Source organism: Hordeum vulgare, chromosome 1H (assembly GCF_904849725.1).
Source record: "Hordeum vulgare subsp. vulgare chromosome 1H, MorexV3_pseudomolecules_assembly, whole genome shotgun sequence".
In the NCBI taxonomy this organism is placed as follows: domain Eukaryota; kingdom Viridiplantae; phylum Streptophyta; class Magnoliopsida; order Poales; family Poaceae; genus Hordeum; species Hordeum vulgare.
Window position 1 is genome coordinate 246956279 of NC_058518.1, and position 24607 is coordinate 246980885.

A 24607-nucleotide genomic window follows, 5' to 3' on the forward strand; every position below is an offset into this window, starting at 1 on the left:
CCATCTTCCTCTACCACGAGCACTGGGTCAACGCTGACACCAAGGAATATCACGTGGACGTGATAGTGAAGGCTAATGACTCCCCGACTAGTTGGTTCTTCGAAGGACCACAGATGGGAGAGCTGATATTGGCAGTGGAGACAGTTGCATGAGAGGCGCTCGTGCAACTCCGCAGCATCCTCCCTGAGATGGCTAATGAGCCTGTCACTCGTCACCTACCTTTCATTAAGGAAGGAATGGATGGGAGTTGGACACTCACCCCAGCCACGGAGGATGGAATGCCATTAACGTTTCAGACCAACTTCAGCCTCTCGTCGGACACCCTAACACACTTCCTGGTTAAGGAATCAGTCAAGCTTCGCCAAGAGCTGCACCTAGTCAAGGGTCTGCTCCACACTGAGAAGATGCAGAACCGCAAAGTAAAGAAGGTAGGCGCACCTGAAGGGAGGGCAGCTGTTGCCACTAGGGGTGGTGTGTTACCCATCCAGGCAGTCCCTCTTCAGAGTCGCCGCCTGACAGCGGAAGAGTCCACTGAGATCTTCGCCGCCTCGCCCAAGCGACGCCGTGATATGCGGATTATTTCTTCCACTCCTATAAAGGAAGAGGATGTTGATGAAGATGAGAATCCTGTTGAGTCCGCCTTTGAGACCGAGCAGTCCGCCGCGTAGGTTTTAGCGTAGGCAATTAGGGGTACCCCGAGCATAGGGTATCCATGTATCCATTTTTAATTTGCGTATGTGTGCTTGATGTAAGTCACCTATTGCCTTAGGCAGCCTGTAAGTGACTACATCACCTAGTTGTCATGAATGCAATTTCCAGTTTGTCAAAAACTTTGGTTTCAAAAACTTGGCACATGCACATATTGGACCCCCTCTTACTAGGAACGAATCCTTGTATTCCCGAGCAAGGTGGCATTTTGACCTGTCTGTTTCTATGACAGGATGGTGAACGCAACCCGCAACAGCACCTTCGGCAACCCCGGCGCCGGCTCCTCAGGGACGCCGCAGGGAACCGAAGGAGAAGCTCACGCTGGAGGTCACCACGAGCAGCCTAGAGACCTTCCGCCACCACCTCCTCCTGAGAACTTGACGATGGCTCAGTTCCTTCAAGCTCTTCGGGAGGAGCGTCAAGCCAGCAATGCCGCTATCCAGCAGCTGACTCTAGTCCTGGTGGACAACCCGACGCGGAATGGGAATGGCGGTGGTCGCTCTACTCTTTCTGAGTTCATGCGGACTACGCCTCCCATATTCACGGAGTCAACTGAACCCCTGGACGCCGATAACTGGATTCGCGCCATTGAAGACCTCCTTGCGCTAGTCAAGTGCACCGATGATCATGAGAAGGTCCTTTATGCTTCTAACTGTCTCGGAGGCACCGCCAGGGCATGGTGGGATGGATTCCAGATCATGCAGGCAGGGCAAGTCATCACTTGGGAGATGTTCAAGGAAGGATTTCGCGCGGCTCACATTCCACCTGGACTGATGACCATTAAGAAGTGGGAATTCCGAGCCTTGAGGAAGAGGAGTGGAACTGTTAAGGAGTACCTGCAGAAGTTTAACCTCTTGTCGAGGTATGCGCCCGAAGATGTTAACACTAAGGCCGCTAAGGTGGAACATTTCATGGAAGGGTTACAGCAGTCCCTGCAATACCAGCTGGTGGTTTGCGACTGCCAGACTTTCAGCGAGCTGGTTAACAAGGCGCTTATGCTGGAAGACAAGCGTCGTGCGATGGACGACACCCGCAAGCGCAAACTGATAGGCACTGGAGGACCCGGTAACGCAAGACCAAGACCATGGCAGTCAGCACCTGCAAGACCCAACTTTCAGCAGCAACAATACAAGTACCCGGTGTTCCGCCAGAATTATCAACCTCAGCAGCAAGCCAAGCCAGCAGTCAACCCGCCGAATAATGGTGGAGTCAATACCAACCCTCCGCGGCAAGTCACCTACTTTGGCTGTGGTCAGACTGGGCACTATTCCAAGCAGTGCCCCAACAAGAAGCCCGACGAACCGCGTCCCAATGCACCCAACCCCGGTCAAGGTGCACCAGGAAGGAACCAGGCCCCCCGCAACCAACAGTTCAATGGCAAGGGCCGGACCAATCACATCACTGCAGAAGAAGCACAGGAAGACCCGAACTGCATTCTGGGTACGTTCCTCGTCAACTCAACTCCAGCAACAGTGTTGTTTGATTGTGGTGCCTCGCATTCTTTTGTTACTCAAGGGTTTGCGGAAAAGTGCGGTTTAAAACCCACTTTACTCCGTGGGCAGATGGCAATTCAAACCCCGGGAGCAGTATTGAGGACCAACCTAGGGTGTAGAAGGGTCGAGATAGTTATCAATGGGACGAGTTTCTTGGCAGACCTCATTGTGCTTAAATCTCAAGGTATAGAAGTAATCCTCGGCATGGATTCGTTGGCCAAGCACCAGAGTCTTTTGGACTGTGCCAACAGGGCCATCACCATGATAAGCAACCAAGGGGTCAAGGTCAAGTTTGTCTCCGAGCCAGTATCAGCTCACGCACCTCGAGTCAACAGTCTATCCGAGGTAGAGCTTGATCGAGTGCCTATAGTCTGTGAATACCCGGACGTCTTTCCTGACGAGCTACCCGGAATGCCTCCTGACCGATGCATCGAGTTCATCATTGAGCTCATGCCCGGATCAAGGCCTATATATAAAAAGCCTTACAGGATGGGTTCCGAGGAGTTGGCAGAGCTGAAGAAGCAGCTGGATGAGCAACTCAGGAAAGGGTTCATCCGTCCGAGTGCGTCACCTTGGGGATCACCTGTTCTATTTGTTTCAAAGAAGGATGGTACTATTCGACTCTGCGTCGACTACCGTTCTGGCTGAACAAAGTTGGATTTCTGGGTCATACCCTGACAGCACGCAGTTTGGCCGTAGATCAGTCCAAGATTACTACAGTGACCAACTGGGAATCACCAAAGGATGTGAAGGATGTTAGGAGTTTCCTCGGGCTCGTGGGATACTACCGCAAGTTTGTCGAAGGATTTTCCAGCATCGCCCGACCTATGACTCAACTCTTGAGGAAAGGCCGGAAGTTCGAGTGGACACCGGCGTGTGAAGCAAGCTTCCAGGAGTTGAAGAAGAGGCTAACTACCGCCCCGGTGTTGGCTACCCCAGACATCAGCAAGGGATTCGTGATATATTGTGATGCCTCTGGAACCGGGCTCGATGTAGTCCTGATGCAAGATGGCAGGGTCGTGGCATACTTTTCACAGCAACTGCGATCGCATGAGGAGAACTACGCCACCCATGATCTCGAGCTAGCAGCTGTAGTGCATGCTCTGAAGACATGGCGACATTACCTTCTGGGAAAGCGATGAGAGATATATACAGACCACAAAAGTCTGAAATATATCTTCACTCAAAGGGAGCTGAATATGAGACAGCGCAGATGGCTTGAGTTAATCAAGGATTACGACCTCAGCATTCAGTACCATCCCGGAAAGGCAAACGTGGTAGCCGATGCCTTGAGCCGGAAGGCAGGCTCCTTGAACGTCACGCTCAAGGAAAGGTTACTCGTCTTGTATGAAGAGATGGAGGGCTTCGGACTTGAGATAGTCAAACCAGGGTACCTGGCCAACCTCGAAGTCAAGCCTACTCTGGCAGACGACATTAAGGAAGCCCAGAAGGGGCACAAGAGTATCGAAGGCCTCAAGAGGAAGGTGCGAGAAGGCAAAGCCCCAGGATTCTCGATTGATGAGCAAGGAGTACTATGGTACGGGAAGCGCTTATGCGTACCTAACAAGGCCGAACTTAAGGACTTGATCCTGCAAGAGGCACATGACACACCGTACTCTATGCATCCAGGTGGTACCAAGATGTACCAAGACATCCGAGAACGATTCTGGTGGCATGGCATGAAGAGGGAAATTGGCTCCTATGTCGCTAAATGCGATGTATGTCAGCGAGTCAAGGCTGAACACCAGCGACCTACTGGATTACTGCAACCTCTTCAAGTGCCGGAATGGAAGTGGGATAAAGTCGGCATGGACTTCATCACCGGGTTGCCCTGGTCGAATAAGGGTCATAACTCCATTTGGGTCATAGTCGATCATTTGACCAAGGTGGCCCATTTCATCCCCGTCAACACCACCTATGATGGCAGCCAGCTGGCCAGTCTATACATTCATCGAGTGGTGAGTCTCCATGGAGTTCCCAAAGAGATCGTGTCTGACCGCGGCATGCAATTCACCTCAAGATTCTGGAAGAAGTTTCAAGAAGCTCTCGGAACCAAACTCTCCTTCAGTACGGCTTTCCACCCGCAAACAGGCGGACAGACCGAGAGGGTAAACCAGATACTCGAGGACATGCTCCGCGGTTGTGTTTTGGCCCATGGTGCCAAGTGGGAAGACTGCCTGCCATCTGCTGACTTCTCTTACAACAACAGCTACCAGTCCAGTCTTCAAATGGCCCCATTCAAAGCGCTATATGGGCGGAAGTGCCGCACCCTGCTCAATTGGTCTGAAACCGGTGAAGGACTAGTTTTCGGACCAGAAGCACTGCAGGAAGCAGGGGACAAGATTCAGCTTGTCCGAGAGAACTTGGAGGCAGCTAAGTCAAGGTAGAAGAGTTACGCGGACCCTCGCCGCAGAAACATGGAGTTTGTTCCTGGAGACCAGGTGTACTTGCGAGTCACGCCTCTCAAGGGGACCAAGTGTTTCCACGTCAAAGGGAAGCTAGCTCCAAGGTTCGTTGGACCCTTCAAGATCACGGCAAGGCGCGGGGAAGTAGCTTATCAGTTGGAGCTACCTCCTGAGCTTTCGGGTGTGCACAACGTGTTCCACGTGTCACAGCTCCGGAAGTGTTTGCAAGTGCCGAACCATCCCGATCTTTACAAGGACATTGATCACCAAGCTATTGACCTTCAACCAGATCTTACCTACCGCGAGAGACCGATCCGCATTTTGGATGAAGCCGAGCGTTGCACCAGAAGCCGCACCATCAAGTTTTTCAAGGTTCAGTGGAGCAACTATACCGAAGCAGAAGCCACATGGGAACGTGAAGAATATCTCCGATCAGAATTTCCCGAGCTGTTTAGCGCTTAGCTTAGGAATCTCGGGGACGAGATTCTTGTAAGAGGGATAGGTCTGTCACACCCTGTTTTTCACCACAAGTATTTTATGTTGCAAAAATCAGAGCTTGTTAAAACTTTTTCAAATAATGTTGTGAGTGCAATGTGAACCCTTGTTTGAGTGTATGCTTGTCTGTTTGATGACTCAAATCTATAAAAACTTATTATTTTGCTCTCTTCAAAAACCTTTTTTCTTTTATATCAAGATCACCTTCATCATGTTGGGATACACTACTAGCTCATGAAGCCAAGTGGCACTTCCAACCAAAGTTGGTGATCTGATCCAAATATTATTTTCATTCTTTAAAACATTAATTGGTGATTTAAAATATTATTTTCCTATTTTATATCCATGTCTGTTTCTAAGGCCAGTAATGATATTCCCACAAGGAAAATTGCTTTCCTGCCTTAGGAAATTCTGAGTAAATTCATGGAAGCTCAAAAGGACATATATTTTCCATATATGAGATTTAAAACCCTATTTTATATTAATATTATTTGAGTAAAACCCAGAAAACCATTTCTGTCTGTTTTAGCTTTTTGAGATGTTTCCAAAGGAAATTATCTCAGTAAAATCCCATAAAATTACAGGAGCCCTCCCAAGCCATATTAGGTGCTCACCAAAAATCTCACCTTGATCCAAGGTGGGGAAGTGCATCTAATGAGCCCAAAACCCTCTCTGTCCAGAGTAGAGTTGGAACAACTCTAAATTGCAAAGTTTCTCCAATGGAGCTGAAACTTTGCAGAGGTGTTTGACGCCCCAAATGAGGACTCCACACCAAAGATGAGATTTGTGAGACTCTGTTTGGCCACACTCCCTTTGTAAAGGACAGTACTGGTCATTTTGGGACATTTTCAAGTTTACAAAGCCAAACTTGTTCAATGGAGCTCAGATTTGGTGGAACCCCATGTTTTTACCCCAAGACCAAAACTGTTAAGTTTTATTTACAGTGGTGGAGTGGAAGGACCCCAAGTCACTGTCGAACACCTACTGACAGGAAGGTAAAAACCCTCCTAGCCACTGTTTTACCCAATGTCAAGGCCCCAAACTTGGTGGGTTAGAGCACCAGAACACCCTGAACACCCAGTCAATCAGCCCCTCCCCAGCTCCAAGCACAAGTGACAAGAACTCCTATTTGAGTTGCAGGGCAGTACAGGCAACACTAGTGTTCCTTGCTCCCTTGACCAGCTCGAGCTCCCACTAAACCTCTAAGGCTAGGCACACTCCCAGCGACACTCAGGACATGGAGGACACGTCCCAAGTGCCCAGAGTGAGCCAGCATGCCGTGGCATGCCAAAACTGTGCTCTCGGCGCGCTGCAGAGAGCCACTAGCAAGGGGACGACGCTCCGGCTGGTCCCAACCTCCCTAGTTATGTCCAAACGCTCCCCTGGCAACCATTCAGTGCAAAGCTACCCCAGGGACCCTCTCCCCCTCGCGCAAGAGCTCAGGCGATGCGTGCCCGTGCGCGCCCCACGCGGCCGAGCATGCACGGTCGCTGCGGCTCGACCCCACTCGCTTTCCCTCTGCGGTCGTTGCACCAGGAGGTCCTAAACCACGTTCCGAACCCGTGGTTTCGTGGCCAGCACCTCACTGTGCTCGCACGCGCGCCACGGTGAGTCACCGGTGCGCCCGAGTCAGGTCACCATCGATAGCCTATAAATAGGTCCCCCCGGCGCCCCAGTCACAACCAAGCAGCTTCAGCACAACCAGTAGACACTCCCTAGCCACCCAATCGAGCTCGCAGAGCCCCGATGCTCGAGATCGACCGAGGCCCCTCCGCCTCGGAGCTCCGGTCGATCTGCGGCTACACGTCGGCTCCTGCGCTGCCCGACCTCCCATTACACTCCCCTTGACACCAGGAACATTTCCCCTACCTTCCTCGAGCGAATCCGTGCCCCTAGCCCCTAGTTCAACACCAACCGAAACCCTTCCGCCACGGGCACCTCGTCGCCGGCGACCCAGACCACATCTGGTGACGTCCCGACCACGAGCAGGTAGGCGGACGCACGAGGGACCCGTTCCCGTTCCTAGATTGGCCTGAGGACAACGGCAGCCTCGCCGGCGTCCATCTCCACCTCTCTGGCTGGAGGTAGGAGAACGACCCGACAGGTGGAGCCCACCTGTCGGTGTCCTGGGGCAGCCAGCGAGTGCAGCCGCTGACGCTGACCCTAGGGGCCCGCAGGTCAGGTTTGAACCTGGCCCGCGCGCGCGTGGTGGCCAGGCCTGCTGGCTGGGCCGACTGGATCCAACCCCCTGGCCTTTTCCTTTTATTTTAATCTGATAACCTAAATGATTTTTATAAAAAGATTTAGCCAGTAGAAAAATATAATTCTTCCACCAGTAATTTTCTAAAAACGAGTAGTATTTGATTCTGTAATAGTTGGCATTTATCAAAAACAGAAACTATTTTGATATAATAAAATGATATTAAAAAGCATTTGTTTGCTTCTGTTTGCTTTTAAATAAATATGCTTAGCTAATAAAAACTATAGGAAAGATTTTCCAAAATAATAAACTGAATTTATTCAAGCCTTATAACATTTTTAAAAGCACTTTGTGATCTGTTTTAGTGAGAGCTAGTACTAATTTATTCCTTTCTCGACGGTAGAGTTACCAAGTGATGGAGGATACGGAGCGGAAGACCTCGAAGACCCCGGATACCTAGCTGACCAAGGCAAGCAGCCCTTTTGCCATGACTTAAGTATATAAAATTATGCATGCTAGTATAGCAAGTATATAAAATGTTATACCATGTTGACAAGTAATGATAAAGCACATTATCACAAGTATGATGATGAGTTAATCAAAGAGTTTACGAAAACCCCGTTGGATGCCACTAATGCACGCGGGTGATGATGAGTTGGTGATCACTTTTGGTGAAGTGATGCACCGGTGATTTTGGTGTGAGTATGGTCTCGGAAATGGGATTATATTTATGATGTGTCGACCATCCCAACCTTACCAGTATGACCAAAAAAAGAAAAAAGAGGCCAAAGAGCCCACCAAAAAAAGAAAAAAGAGGCCAAAGAGCCCACCAAAAAAATGAGAGAAAAAGAGAGAAGGGACAATGTTACCACTTTTGCACACTTGTGCATATTAAGCACCATGATCTTCATGATTGAGAGTCTCTCGTTTTGTCACCACGATATAGCTAGTGGGAAATTTTCATTATGTAACTTGGCTTGTATATTCCAATGATAGGCTTCCTCAAAATTTCCTTAGGTCTTCGTGAGCAAGCAAGTTGGATGCACACCCACTAGTTTTCTTTAAGAGCTTTCACATACTCTTAGCTCTGGTGCATCATTTGTATGGCAATCCCTACTCATTCACATTGATATCTACTGATGAGCATCTCCACAGCTCATTGATATGCCTAGTTAATGTGACCATCTTCTCCTTGTTTTGTCTTGCAACCTCCACCACATTCCACACCATCTATAGTGCTAAAACCATGGCTCACGCTCATGTATTGCGTGAGAGTTGAAAAGGTTTGAGAAAGTAAAGTGTGAAACAATTACTTGGACAATACCGGGGTTGTGCATGATTTAAATTCGTTGTGCAATGATGATAGAGCATAGCCAGACTATATGCCTTTGTAGGGATAACTTTCTTTTGGCCTTGTTATTTTGAAAGTTCATGATTACCTTGCTAGTTTGCTTGAATTATTATTGTTTCCACATCAATAGCAAACTACTGTTTTGAATCTAATGCATCTGAACATTCACGTCACATAGGAGGAGTTACAAAGGACATCTATGCTAGGTAGCATGAAAGCATCAAAAATTCATTCTTTATCACTTCCCTACTCGAGGACGAGCAGGAGTTAAGCTTGGGGATGCTTGATACGTCTCAAATGTATCTATAATTTTTCATGGTTTCATGTTGTTATCTTGTCATCTTTGGATGTTTTATGTACCTTTTATATCTTTTTTGGGACTAACTTATTAATTCAGTGCCAAGTGCCAGTTCTTGTTTTTTCTGTGTTTTCGGCTCTTTTCAGATCTATTTTTGGAACGGAGTCCAAACGGAATAAAATCCCCGAAATGATTTTTTCCCGAACGGAAGAAGATCAGGGGGCTTGTGGTCCAAGCCAGGAGGGCTACAGGGAGCCCACAAGCCCCCACTCCGCTACCAGGGGGCGGCGGTGGGCAGGCTTGTGGCCTCCCTGGCGCCCCCTGACCTAGATCTTGCGCCTATATATTCCCTAAAAATCAGAAAAAAATTAAGGGATCCACGAAGATACTTTTCCGCCGCCGGAAGCTTCCGTTTCCGCGAGATCTCATCTGGAGACCCTTCCCGGTGCCCTGCCGGAGGGGACTTTGGAGTTGGAGGGCTTCTTCATCATCATCATCGCCCCTCCAATGACTCGTGAGTAGTTCACTTCAGACCTACGGGTCCGTAGTTAGTAGCTAGATGGCTTCTTCTCTCTCTTGGATCTTCAATACAAAGTTCTCCATGATCTTCATGGAGATCTATCCGACGTAATCTTCTTTGGCGGTGTGTTTGTCGAGATCCAATGAATTGTGGATTTGTGATCAGATTATCTATGATATATATTTGAGTCTTTGCCGATTTCTTATATGCATGATTTGATAACCTTGTAAGTCTCTCCGAGTCTTGGGTTTTGTTTGGCCAACTAGATCTATGATTCTTGCAATGGGAGAAGTGCTTGGTTTTGGCTTCTTACCGTGTGGTGACGTTTCCTAGTGACAGTAGGGGCAGCAAGGCACACATCGTGTAGTTGCCATCAAGGATAACAAGGTGGGCTCTGTTGTAGATATGAGATTGTCCATCTACATCATGTCATCTTGCTGAAGGCGTTACTCTGTTCTTTTGGACTTAATACACTAGATGCATGCTGCATAGCGGTCGACGTGTGGAGTAATAGTAATAGATGCAGAAAGTATCGGTCTACTTGTTTTGGACGTGATGCCTATAGATATAATCATTGCCATAGATGACGTCACGACTTTGCGTGGTTCTATCAATTGCTCGACAGTAATTTGTTCACTCACCGTCTACTTGCTTTCATGAGAGAAGCCACTAGTAAACACTACGATCCCCGGGTCTATTCACACCTATCGTTTCCACCTTCGCTTTTACTTTGCTTTGTTACTTTGTTGCTTTCAGTTCTCACTTGGCGAACAATCTATAAGGGATTGACAACCCCTTCATAGCGTTGGGAGCAAGCTTTTTGTGTTTGTGCAGGCTCTTGTGATACTCCTTCACTAGATCGCTACCTTGGTTCTCAAACTGAGGGAAATACTTACCACCGCTGCGCTACATCACCCTATCCGCTTCGAGGGAACACAAACGCAAGGCTCCAAGGCCATGGGGGAAATCCTTTGCATATTTGCCTAGGAAGTCCCTTAAGGCGTAGCCGTAGCAGAAGGATTCCTGGTGTCGTCAACACACCTATTTCTGGCGCCATTGGAAGGTCTTTTGTTGTAGTAGCAGAAGTATTTCTGGCGCCGTTGCCGAGGAGGACAGATCTATCCAAGTAGGTATCACAAACTCATCTGTTGCATTTACTTTTTTTTGCCAGTTGCCTCTCGTTTTCCTCTCCCCTACTTCACATTTGCCGTTTTCATTTGCCTTTTTCCTTTGCCGTTTTCATTTGCCTTTCTCCTTTCCCGTTTTCTTTCGCCCGTTTCACTCTCACTTTCTACTCGTTTGTGTGTGAGATAGTCCATCAATGGCTAGACCCACCACTCCAAATGATACTCCTAAGAATGAAGTTCTCAATTTCAGGCAGAATGAGGAAGAAAATTTAAAGGATGCTTGGTACAGGATTTGCAATGCTCAAAGTAGATCTACTCGTAAGCAATCCACTACCGTCCTCCTTCGCAGTTTCTATGTTGGGATTTCTCCTTGGAATAGGTACATCCTTGATACCATTGTAGGCGGGAATTTTTTGGGGAGCCATACTGTTGACTTCTATGGAGCTATCATGAATTTGGTAGGCTCACCCCCGCTCATGGTTAATGGAACTACATTGACCTTGGAACACGTGATGCAAAGGCTTGACGCTATTGAAAACAAAATTGCCACAGTTGAACTTATTGAGGGTTTGGATAGAAAGATCCACAATCAAATTACTCAGTACGGATCCAAAGTGGGAAAGTTTTTGAAACATTTAAGGGAGAAGGAACTTATAGTTAATTATTCTTCTAGAATTGGCAAAGTAGAAGATGTCAAAACCAACTTGGGTTCCGCTTTTGTCGTTGTGCAAAATACTCCAAATCTCACTCTCAAAAAGACCGTCAAGCCTGTTTTTGTTCCTAAAGCTAGTGGTGAGTCATCCAATAAAGATGAAGATCTTAAGATGATAAATGATCACACTACTTATGGTTTGAGCACCAAAAATGACTATACGTGATTCCATCACCTTTTGCCTAGCTAAGGGCGTTAAACAAAAGCGCTTGTTGGGAGGCAACCCAACGAATCTATCCTTTTTTTTTTGTGTTTTCCACACTTCCATAATTCTGTTATGATTGTGTTTTTTGTGTTTCTTTTTGCGTTTATGCCAAGCAAAACCGTTATGATTAGTCTTGGGGATGATCGTTTGGTCATGTTGGAAAAGACAGAAACTTTCTGCTCACGAAAAGAATTTGCATTTTTTCTGTAAGAGCTTTTGAGTTGATTCTTTTTTCTGCTGATTACTACGCAAAATTATTCGGACTGTCGTAATTGGCGAGAATTTTTGAAGTAGCAGAAGTATACGAAATATACAGATTGCTACAGACTGGTCTCCCGTTAATAGATTCTGTTTTTGTTGTGTTGGTTGCTTATTTTGATAAAACTATGGATAGTATCGGGGGTATTAGCCATGGAAGATTGAAGATACAGTAACCCAACATCAGCATAAGTAGAATTTAAGTTTTCTACAGTACCTAAGGAAGTGGTGGTTTGCTTTCACATACTATTGTTATCACGAGTTTTTGTTTAAGTTTTGTGTTGTGAAGTTTTCAAGTTTTGGGTGAAGTTCTTATGGACAAAGAGATAAAGAGTGGCAAGAGCTCAAGCTTGGGGATGCCCAAGGCACCCCAAGAGATTCAAGGATGTCGTAAGAGCCTATTCTTGGGGATGCCCCGGGAAGGCATCCCCTCTCTCGTCTTCAATCCATCGGTAACGTTACTTGGGGCTATATTTTTATTCACCACATGTTATGTGTTTTTGCTTGGAGCGTCTTGTATCATAGGAGTCTTTTATTTTTGTTGTGTCACAATCATCCTTGCTGCACACCTAGAGATAGAGACATGCACTCACCGTGATTTTGTCGAGCTTCACTTATATCTTTTGGTAGACAATTCAGCTCACATGTGCTTTACTTATATATTTTGAGCTAGATACTTTTGCTCTATCTGCTTCACTTATATCTTTTAGAGCACAGCGGTGCGTGGCTTGGTAGTTGATCTATGCTTTGAAAGTATTCTCAAAAGGGGTAGTTATCCAAATGGGATATGAAAACTTCCACCTTCATGTGCATTGAATAGTTAGAGTAGTTTGATTCATCTCAATTAGTTTCGAGTTGTGGTTTTGGTAATATTGAAGTTATGCTAGTAAGGTGTTGTGGATCTAGAAATACTTGTGTTGAAGTTAGTGATTCCCGTAGCATGCACGTATGGTGAACCGCTATGTGATCAAATCTGAGCATGATTAGTCTATTGATTGTCATCCTTTGCGTGGCGGTCGGGATCGCGCGATGGTTTATACCTACCAACCCTTCCCCTAGGAGTATGCTTTGAATGCTTTGTTTTCATTACAAATAAAAGTTTTGCCACAAGTATATGAGTTCTTCATGACTAATGTTGAGTCCATGGTTTAGATGCACTTTCACCTTCCACCATCACTATCTTCTTAGTGTCGTGCAACTTTCGCCGGTGCACAAAACCCACCATTAGCCTCCCTCAAAACAGCCACCATACCTACCTAATATGGATTTTTCAAAGTCATTCCGAGATATATTGCCATGCCACTACCACCATGACATGTGCCATCACGTCTACATTGCCATTGCATGATCATAAGATAGCTAGCATGATGTTTCCATTAATGTCTATGCCATGCTAGATCATTGTCACGGTACACTACCAAAGGCATTCCATATAGAGTCATCGTCGCTCTAAGTTTTGAGTTGAAAGTGTGATGATCATCATTGATGGAGCATTATCCCATGTGAGGAAATAAAAGAGACCAAAGAAGCCCACCAAAAAAAAAAAATAGGCCAAAGAGCCCACCAAAAAATGAGAGAAAAAGAGAGAAGGGACAATGTTACCACTTTTCCACACTTGTGCATATTAAGCACCATGATCTTCATGATTGAGAGTCTCTCGTTTTGTCACCACCATATAGCTAGTGGGAAATTTTCATTATGTAACTTGGCTTGTATATTCCAATGATAGGCTTCCTCAAAATTTCCTTAGGTCTTCGTGAGCAAGCAAGTTGGATGCACACCCACTAGTTTTCTTTAAGACCTTTCACATACTCTTAGCTCTGGTGCATCATTTGTATGGCAATCCCTACTCATTCACATTGATATCTACTGATGAGCATCTCCACAGCTCATTGATATGCCTAGTTAATGTGACCATCTTCTCCTTGTTTTGTCTTGCAACCTCCACCACATTCCACACCATCTATAGTGCTAAAACCATGGCTCACGCTCATGTATTGCGTGAGAGTTGAAAAGGTTTGAGAAAGTAAAGTGTGAAACAATTACTTGGACAATACCGGGGTTGTGCATGATTTAAATTCGTTGTGCAATGATGATAGAGCATAGCCAGACTATATGCCTTTGTAGGGATAACTTTCTTTTGGCCTTGTTATTTTGAAAGTTCATGATTACCTTGCTAGTTTGCTTGAATTATTATTGTTTCCACATCAATAGCAAACTATTGTTTTGAATCTAATGGATCTGAACATTCATGTCACATAAGAGGAGGTACAAAGGTCATCTATGCTAGGTAGCATGAAAGCATCAAAAATTCATTCTTTATCACTTCCCTACTCGAGGACGAGCAGGAGTTAAGCTTGGGGATGCTTGATACGTCTCAAACGTATCTATAATTTTTCATGGTTTCATGCTGTTATCTTGTCATCTTTGGATGTTTTATGTACCTTCTATATCTTTTTTGGGACTAACTTATTAATTCAGTGCCAAGTGCCAGTTCCTGTTTTTCTATGTTTTTGGCTCTTTTCAGATCTGTTTTTGGAACGGAGTCCAAACGGAATAAAATCCCAGAAATGATTTTTTCCCGAACGGAAGAAGATCAGGGGGCTTGTGGTCCAAGCCAGGAGGGCTACACGGATCCCACAAGCCCCCACTCCGCCACCAGGGGGCGGCGGTGGGCAGGCTTGTGGCCTCCCTGGCCCCCCCTGACCTAGATCTTGCGCCTATATATTCCCTAAAAATCAGAAAAAAAAAATCAAGGGATCCACGAAGATACTTTTCCGTTGCCGCAAGCTTACGTTTCCGCGAGATCTCATCTGGAGACCCTTCCCGGTGCCCTGCCGGAGGGGACTTTGGAGTTGGAGGGCTTCTTCATCATCATCATCGCCCCTCCAATGACTCGTGAGTAGTTCACTTCAGACCTACGGGTCCGTAGTTAGTAGCTAGATGGCTTCTTCTCTCTCTTGGATCTTCAATACAAAGTTCTCCATGATCTTCATGCTCGACAGTAATTTGTTCACCCACCGTCTACTTGCTTTCATGAGAGAAGCCACTAGTAAACACTATGGCCCCCAGGTCTATTCACACCTATCGTTTCCACCTTCGCTTTTACTTTGCTTTGTTACTTTGTTGCTTTCAGTTCTCACTTGGCGAACAATCTATAAGGGATTGACAACCCCTTCATAGCATTGGGAGCAAGTTTTTTGTGTTTGTGCAGGCTCTTGTGATACTCCTTCACTGGATCGATACCTTGGTTCTCAAACTGAGGCAAATACTTACCACCGCTGCGCTACATCACCCTTTCTGCTTCGAGGGAACACCAATGCAAGGCTCCAAGGCCACGGGGGAAATCCTTTGCATATTTGCCTAGGAAGTCCCTTAAGGCGTAGTCGTAGCAGAAGAATTCCTGGTGCCGTCAACACACCTATTTCTGGCGCCATTGGAAGGTCTTTTGTTGCGGTAGCATTTCCCAATCTTGAGGGAAAAGCACTCTCCTATGGTTTGCGTGTGGTTGCGCATAGCGCAGTCAGTGTCTTCAGTGTCAGTCGTCCTTCAGAGTGGATCCTTGGTGCATTTTGTCTTGCTGTCTTCAGTTGTCAGAAGGGGTGAGAGAGAGATAGCACAGAGGGGAGTGTCTAAGGGTCTTAGTGCAATCAAACAGGCGTTGGAAAGTCAACTCAATCAAGTTCGAAAATCGATTGAACATCAAAAATAAGACGGGTGATATAACCACATGCTTGTTGCCTAAGCAAAAGTGCGACTTATATCAAAGCACAAACAACAAAAATAAGCAACACACAAGATGGTCCTTCCGAACCATTTCACGGACTCGACTTCGCATGGGAATTCACGAATTATCCTATCCTAGGTTGTGGACTCGACAATCATGCTCGCTTCGTGCTCCGGAGAGGAGCCCGCTAAGTCTTCTGGACCTTCTCATGGTGTTGTCACGCCTCTTGTTGTCGCTTGCCGAAGCAATTCACTTGAGTTGTAAAGAACTCTTGTTGTCTCCTTATCTGGGAAGTTGCTGACAAAGGTAGTTCTTCATTGATTTCATTGACAGGGTCTTCTGTTGTCTTCATGATCTTGTCAGTGTCTTCTTGTCTTCTGAGGATTTGAGAGTCTCGAGTGGACATCTTCATGCACCGATATTTGCATGACATGATAGAGTTTTGATCTGTCACTCATACTAATTGTGATATCGACACCTAGAGCGGGGGATGAAGAGAACCGTTTTCCTGCTCACTAAGGTGAGGCGGGCCAAATGGCGGGGTTCTCAGCCACCGGTGGTGGTCGACACAATTCCTTACAACTGACAGGGTCGCTCTATTAGCGAGACAGATCAAGGTTTGCATATTTTTATGTCCAGATTATCGTAGGCGAAAATGGCATCACTCTGGAACAGTACCCAGGGTTCCACCATCTTCTAAGCCTCGATGTCCTTGTTCCTCATGGAGGTACTTCTGTTGGTGTCGTCTGGTCACAGAGTTGTCTTCTCTGTCTTTCAGCACAGATGCTTGCCTAGAAAGGTTACTTCCTTCCGGGATGCCCACGAGGATTTCAATTTAACCCGTGGTCAGAGGGCATAAGGTACTAGCGACCTTTTGCAAGTTTTGAAAAAAAAAGTAGACGAGGAGCGTCAAGAAATTAAGAGTGGAAGGCTAGAGTATAGCCTTCACTTTCTTTGAAGATTTAGGAGAGTCGAGAAATTATATAGGTTTTGTAAGTATTTTTGAAGAATCTGGAAAGCAGTTTTATCCTATCTAACGTCTTTGCTAACTAAGGGCTTCCTACAGTCGGGGTGGCTCCGATACCAGCTCTGTGGGGACCCCGACTTACGAGTCGAGACCGCCGTGCTCAGTGATCCCAGGGATCAATGCTCACGGAACACAGATAACGAATAAAAGAGTCTTACATCCATACATACCGTTTGATACAATAAATGACCACTTCGGTTGAGTCTTACATATATAGGGCCTTATAGGCCAACACTCCAAACTAGACCAATAGCGGAATTATTGGTTGAAAGCGTGAACACATGCAATCAGCCTTAACCTACAGGCATTCTGACTGGGATACGTCCTAGTTCGCAAGAACGTCACCGAGTTAATCTTCACCAATCCTGTTCTTTCATACGTGGTCAATGAAATAACAAGTGGCAAGCCAGTGAGTACTTTGAATGTACTCGCAAACAGCCCATGACATGAACAACGAATAGTGAAGGATAACAATATCATGCATCTCTAGCATAACTCAACTGGTGGAATGATCATGAAAATACATCAAGTTAAAGAATTACTCTTGAAGAACAGGTTACAAATATCGATATATCTATTGAGGGTTGAACCATCCGGGTTCACCCTATATGCCAAGTCACCAAACTTGGTCATATTATTGCTATCATAGCAACACCTTTCTCATCACCATACACACACACACACTCACGCACACTTGGTTTATGCGGAAATATCAGGACATAGTTTAAGTAGGATTACTCAACTGTCCTTGACGGTGGACACGGCTATTCGAATAGTTGACACTCTGCAGAGGTAGTACGCTGGACCCACGAGATCCGGGAAACTTCTGTGTCGTCCATGACTCGCGGTATATCTCATACCCGAGGTAAGTACCCGATCAATGCCTTTCCCCTGACGATACTAGACAAAGAGATCCACTTGATTGGTACCCAGCCCACATGTTGTACGTCTTACGAGCACCAACTCTGGACAGTACCAACCATGCGAGGACCAATGGTGTGACTAGAACTCATAAAAATGGCATAGTCGTCCTACCCGGCACGGCCCCATCACGAGAGTGACCACACATCACTCCTACCACTAGTAATGTGGCTCTTTGCTAGCACCGACCAGAGTAATTAACATAGCCCCGTCCCATAAGGGGTAACGTGGTCGTACTGATAAGGTTGGGACGATCGACACATCATAAATCTAATCCCATTTCCGAAACCTTACTCACACAAATACTGAGTGCATCACTTTACTGAAAGTGACCACCTAACTCATCATCACCCTCGGGCATTAGTGGCACCCGACGGGGTTTTCATAAACTCTTGCTTTATGACAACATCATGCTCATGATAATACTACTCCTATCTTTACTTGTCATCATGGTATTAGCATGACCCTAAGGGGTAGAGTCAAGCTCAATGCATGTGCTCCGGGGGAGCCTTCGGTGAAATCATATCAAATGATTACCGGCACTTATGATCATATGCAACGGGAATACTTGCTATTTAACATGCAAAGTAACATATGCTCAGTCATGGTCAAAGGGCTGCTTGCCTTGCTCACGTAAGTTCTCGGGGTCTTCAAGGCCTTCCGCTCCATCTCCGAATACTCGGTCTACTCGTAACTATCGTCGGAAACAACCACAGTAAGCCACATAGCAAGTAGAATAAAAGTGTTCTAAAAATAGAAGTTCTATTTTTCTTGGACCACTCTGGTCATAAGAAAAATACCTGAATCTTTGCCAAGGGGGTTTGGATCATCAAATTTTTTTGAATGGATGGAAAGAGCAATAGGTGATCATTCAATAAGCCAACAGAAATCATTCTGTTAAAAATGAGTGAAGGCACCCCTTTAAGAGAGCATGATTTTAGAAATATTTAGGAAGTGGTTTCACTGGATTTGGAGTTGAAATGAATATACTAGGAATTTCCTAATGTGGAATAAATAGCAATACGAATCTATTTATTTATTATAACAGAAATAGGTCACACAAAAATGTTGACTAGGGTTCTAAAAATAGGGAATGATTTAAGAAGGCTCTGGAAATTTGAATCACTCCAATTGGAGTTGATTCGAAGCCTATGGGATTTTTGAAAGGTGGAACAATTCATATCCAGATTTGGATTTGGGTAATAATACCATAGAAAACCTTCCTGGAAAAATGTGCAAAGCACATGTGTGGATAGAGCTTGAATTTTGGATCCTGTAGAAATTTGAATCAAATAAATTGGAGTCAGAATGAATTTATAATGGAATTTATAAGTTCCATAGAAAGAAAAAGAAAGAATCCAAGGAAGGGTCTACCAGGGCTATCATGCACTCACAGTCGCTCGGGAGGGAATGGGCCGGCCCGGCGGCTCGGCCTGGAGGCACAAGGTGGCCACACCGAAGGCGCCTTTCCCAGGGGCGCTTTCCCCACATGCACGCGGGATCTGCGAGGAGCGCCTCCACTTACCCCATGCGGGCCCGGCCACGGGGAGGCTGACACGGGGGTCCCCACACCATGCTCTTCTTCAACCTTCGCTCGGCTAGGGAGGAGCAGAGGCTCGATCCCAATGGCATGCCGGCGCTCTTCCTGGCGGCTCCGGCCATGCGCGACTGTGCCCCGACCACGCCCGGCTGTGCCCCGGCTGGCGGCGCCCTCGGCGCAAGGCTGCTGCACCGGCCTGGAGCCCTAGCTCCGTCGGATGACTGGGGGGGGAAAGATCTTGGCCGCGAGGATGCTGGCGACGACGGCTGGGGAATTGGCGCACAGGCCGCCGATGGACTACAGGGTACGCGGGGGAAAACTCCCAGGCATCAAGGCATGTCGGGGAGGCTTCACGAGGGATGGGGAGGGCTCGGCTAGGCGCGGCCCTGCGTGGAGGCCGATGGCAGGTTCGGCCATTGCTGCACTTTCCTAGAGGAGGAGGTCCAAGGAGATTCCGGAGTGCTTCGGGGAGAGGGAAAGAGGAGCATGGCGAAGCAAATGCTTGGAATGAAGGGTAGATGGAGGGGGAGCTGCAGGGAGAGCTCGAGAGCTCCAGGAGCACTCGTGGGCATGGGTGCCACGTGACCTAGAGGAGCCTTGGAAGCTAGCTAGTGGAGGGAAATGGTTTGAACGGTCAACATGAGGCTCTAAGACACACTAAGACATGTTGGTTCAGCTAAAAGTGGTCTGGAGGAAGGAGACAAAGTGCAAAGCACCATTTCTGCACCTCAGGGAGGTGGTCACCACCCCACTTGTTGTCCTGGGCCACCCATTGGCCAGGCCAAGGTGTCAAACATGCAAGGCATGCGTACCATGAAGCACTGGTGGAGTTAGAACCCAAGAGGGCCAGTTTTGACTTGTTTGACTGTTGTTAAGTCTGCAACAGCAAAATTAGAATTAAGGAGAGTGGGTCTCAAATGGGGAGTCTTGGGAAAACTTTATGTCTGGCAGTGTTATCTATGAAAGGACTAGAACTGCCAAGTTTGAGAACAAGAAGAGGAAGGTAACTAGCACTTGCTGTATGAAGCTATATTTCAGCCAGAAATGAAGTTGTAGATGTGCTGCTCATTTTCTCCACATGAGCATGCCATATCTTGGTTTGAAATGAAGCATCGACACACTAGAGAGGCTGTGCAAAGAATTGGGAGCCTTGGGTTAAGCAGAAGTATGGGAAGAGAGGTAAAACAGTGATCCAAGGGTGAAAATGAGAGAAAGTTACAAAGGGTCCTTCTCCAATAATTGACCAGTGGCCATGGGAATGTTACTGGAGGTGAAATGTAACTATGTGAGGCTGTGGTAGAAAGCTGAGCTCAAGGGTAAAAGTGGAAGGGGTCAAAGAAGCCAATTTAGTGAGTGCACACAAGGTGTTTGATCTGTGGTTAGGCTACGAGATGGATTCCAATGGCTATGAAACTTAACAGGGTCAAATAATAGATGAAAATAGGTTTGCACACCAAATTTGGGATTTGGTGGAGAAGTTTTCCAATGTAGACTTGGAAAACCCCTAAAATGGGCAGAAATGGGTTTCTGCTTACAACCCTATTCAAATAAATTCCCACAAATCCAATATTTTGTGTAGGGGCATTATTTGAGCATTAAGGCATGCACAATAACTTTGAGGTCAATTGTAGAAACTTTATAATGTAAAGTTTACCAAAGTCATAAATCATCACAGAGGGTTTTGAGGGTCTAAGGACAAGTTCTTTTATTCTCCTTGATGTACCACTTGGTGTGGATGCCTTATTGGAGTATTGGAACATGTCCACCAAATTTGAGCACAATTGGAGACACTTCACAATGTAGAGTTGCTCAAATTTGATTCTGGACAGATAGGGTTTTAGAGGGATTAGGGGAGTCAAATCAACTTGGATTAAAATGAAACTTGGCAAGATCATCAAGAATATCATGGATGACATGCTACAATTTTACTGGAATTTATTGAGAATATTTCTTATAGAAATGTTTCAAAAGCTTGAAATAGGCGGGAATGGTTTTGGAGGGGTTTGCCCAATATTTTGAATATGACCATGTGTTGAAACTCACAAATATGGAATAAATATATCCACTGAGTTTCCCTAAATTTTCTTAAATATTTTGAAAGCAATAAAAATAGCTTTCCTTCATAGGAGACCATTTCTGGCCTCACAGAAAGGCTTTTAAATAAAATAATAAAATAACTTTTAAAATACTAATATGGTGGTTTTTGGAAGACATTTCATAATAGGTTTCAAATAAAATAATTGGTGCAAAAGAAATTCCCTAATTTGAGGACTTGTAGTACAAGTCTCATCTTAGGGGTTTTAAGGTTTAATTCAAAGAAATGCTTATTTTGGTGAAAATAATATTTGGTAAAAGTAGGTATTTGTCCTAAACACATGGCATGATCATTAGGCAGGAGAACATGGGATGAGGAGGTGAGTTGGAAGATAGAGTGAATTATTGGGGAGCAATCACATGCACTCAAGCAAACAGGCAAACAATAGTCACTCCAAGCATCACAAGCATTCACAAAAAAAATTGGTCCTAACTTTTGAAATAAGTTAAGTAGTCAGGAAGGCCAAAAACTGGGTGTCACAAAGCGTTACTCATTTTTACTTAATACTCTAGATGCATGCTGGATACCGATCGATGGGTGGAGTAAAAGTAATAGGTGCAGGCAGGAGTCGGCCTATTTTCTTATGGATGTGATGCATCTGTACACATGATCATTACTGTGAATATCACATAACTACGCTCTTTTGTGTCAAATGCCAAACAGTAATTTCTTCACCCATTGTATGCTTAGTTTCATGAGAGATGCCACTAGGGAAAACTACGCCCCCCCTTGCGTGTATATTCACTTATAAGTTTACACATGCTACAATACATTGTTGTTCTTATTTACCTTTTATTTTATTTTTCAATTTTCAATTATCTACTACCAACCACACTACTTATAAGCTTGCAAATAACGAGTCCAAGGGGATTGACAACCCTCTTGCCTGCATTGGGTGCAAGTCTTTGCTCTTTTGTCTATAGCCGCTGAAAATGGAGGTTGTGTGTAACTCCTATTGGTTTGGTAAACCTGGGTTATTTACTGAGGGAAATACTTACCTACATTGTGGTGCATCACATGTTCCTCTTCACGGAAAACCCAACATAGATCACAAGTATCACGAAGGATTTATGGCGCCATTGTCGGGGAGCATCATCAACCTATTATCAAGTAACTTCACACAGATTATTCTAAAGGATCAGTAGGAGGCATGACAATAGAAGCAAGACCAATAATTTCATATTTCCTGGATAATTATTTCTCATGTGGTTGCCTATTAAAATTAGAGAAATTAAACTCATGAGATACATCACCAAAACTGACTTTGACCTTTTCTTTAACACAGTCAATTTCACACGAATGGTATTCAGGAAAGGTCTACAAAATATAATGGGACAAAAATATCTTGTAGTTAACCAAGTACTAAGAAACCAGTAGGTATTTGATTTTTCCACACAAGAATTCAACATCTTGAACAATTCGAAGCGATGAAATAGTATCTCTATTTGCAAGTTTAGTAGTGACATCAATGTCCTCAATCTCAGAGGGTGCTATATCATTCACAATTTCTTGATATAAGGTAAAAGGTATGGCAATCACACTGGCACCTATATCACACAAACCATGATAACAATGATCTCCAATTTTAACAGAAACAACAGGCATGCCAACCACTCGTTTATTTTTATCTCCACTATCTTTCTCATTTCTAGTAGGTTTTGCAATTCTAGCAGCCTCACCACGGAAATAAATAAGATGCCCATAATATTAGCAACCAACAGATCCTTATCCATAGTCATATTAGGTTCTACATTTATTTGTTAAGAAGGTTTGGGTGCTCTAACTTTACTTGTATTAACCATAGTTGTAGCTTTATCATGGTCCTAAATCCTTCCAGGAAAAGGAGGTTTCTCAATGTAAGTAGTAGGCACAACTGGATCAACATTATAAATAATTGTTTCATGTTTAACTTTAATAGGTTCCTCTAATAATTCTTCAATAGTTGGATGAAATTTAAACCACATCTCCTTAGGGAGATCAACATCAGTAGAAAATGATTCATATGAGGAAGCTACTATCTGAGAGTCAAGTCCATATTTAGTACTAAACTTATGAAAAGCATCGGTTTCCACAAAATATTTAACACAATCAAACTCAAGCTTTATATTTGATTTTTTACTTTGTTTGAGTTCCCAATCTTCAGAATTGCCTTTAATTCTTTACAAAAGATCCCATTTGAATTCAATAGTTTTCTTCATAAAGGAACCGGTAGAAGAAGAATCAAGCATCAATTGATCAATATAAGAAAGACGAACATAAAAGTTTTGTATAATTATTTCTCTTGAGATATCATGATTGGGGCATGTGTGCGTAAAATACTTAAGCCTCCCCCTAGATTGAGCGATAATTTCTCCTTCACGAGCCAAAATTATATATATAATTCCAGTCAGGATGAACGAGATGCAAATGACAAAACTTCTCGTGAAATTCTAGCTTCCATTGATTCCAGTCCCATGTTCCAGTGTCATCCAATAGCGTGTGCCAAATCAGTGTCTTTCAATCCAAAGATAAAAGGAATACCTTCTTCTTAACTCCATCCTCGGATAAACCACAAGCGCTTTACTCCCCAACAATGGTGCCAGAAAAGAGTCTTGATGCCCCACAAGTATAGGGGATAAATCGCAGTCCTTTCGATGAGTAAGAGTTTCAAACCCAACGAGGAGGAGAAGGAAATGACAAGCGGTTTTCAGCAAGGTATTCTCTGCAAGTGTTGTGAGTAACAATTGTAGATATTTTTGTAGCAAGATAATTTGTAACAAGTAACAAGTAACAATTGTCGCAAAGGTGCAGCAAGGTGGCCCAATCCTTTTTATAACAAAGGACAAGCCTGACAGTTCCCTTATATAAAACAAAGTGCTCTCAAGGACACATGGGAATTGTCATCTAGTCAGGTTCATCATGTTGAGTTGATTCACGTAAGTTACTTTGATAATTTGTTATGTTGATGGATCAGTGATTGAGTGTTATTCTTACTTGAATAGGCAACCCACTTACCATTACCCCTCTCTCAAGCATCCGCAACTATGAAAGAAGAAACAAGATAAAACTAACCATAGCATGAAACATGTAGATCCAAATCAGCCCCTTATCGAATAACGCATAAACTAGGGTTTAAGCTTCTGTCACTCTAGCAACCCATAATGTATTTATTAATCCACAATTCCTTCCATTAGGCCCAAATATGGTAAAGTTTCTTGTAGTCTAAGTTCATGTGACACCACTAAAGGAAGCAACAACATACATATCATCAAAATATTGTACGAATACCAACTTCACATGATTACTTATAAGTAGACTTCTCTCATGTCCTCAAGAACAAAATTAACTACTCAAAAATCATCACCATGTTCAAGATCAAAGGTATAATATATATGATTAACAATCTGAACATATTATCTTCCACCAAGCAAACCAACTAGCATCAACTACAAGATGTAATGAACACTACTAGCAACCCACAGGTACCAATCTGAGGTTCTGAGACAAAGATTGAATACAAGAGATGAACTAGGGTTTCAGATAAGA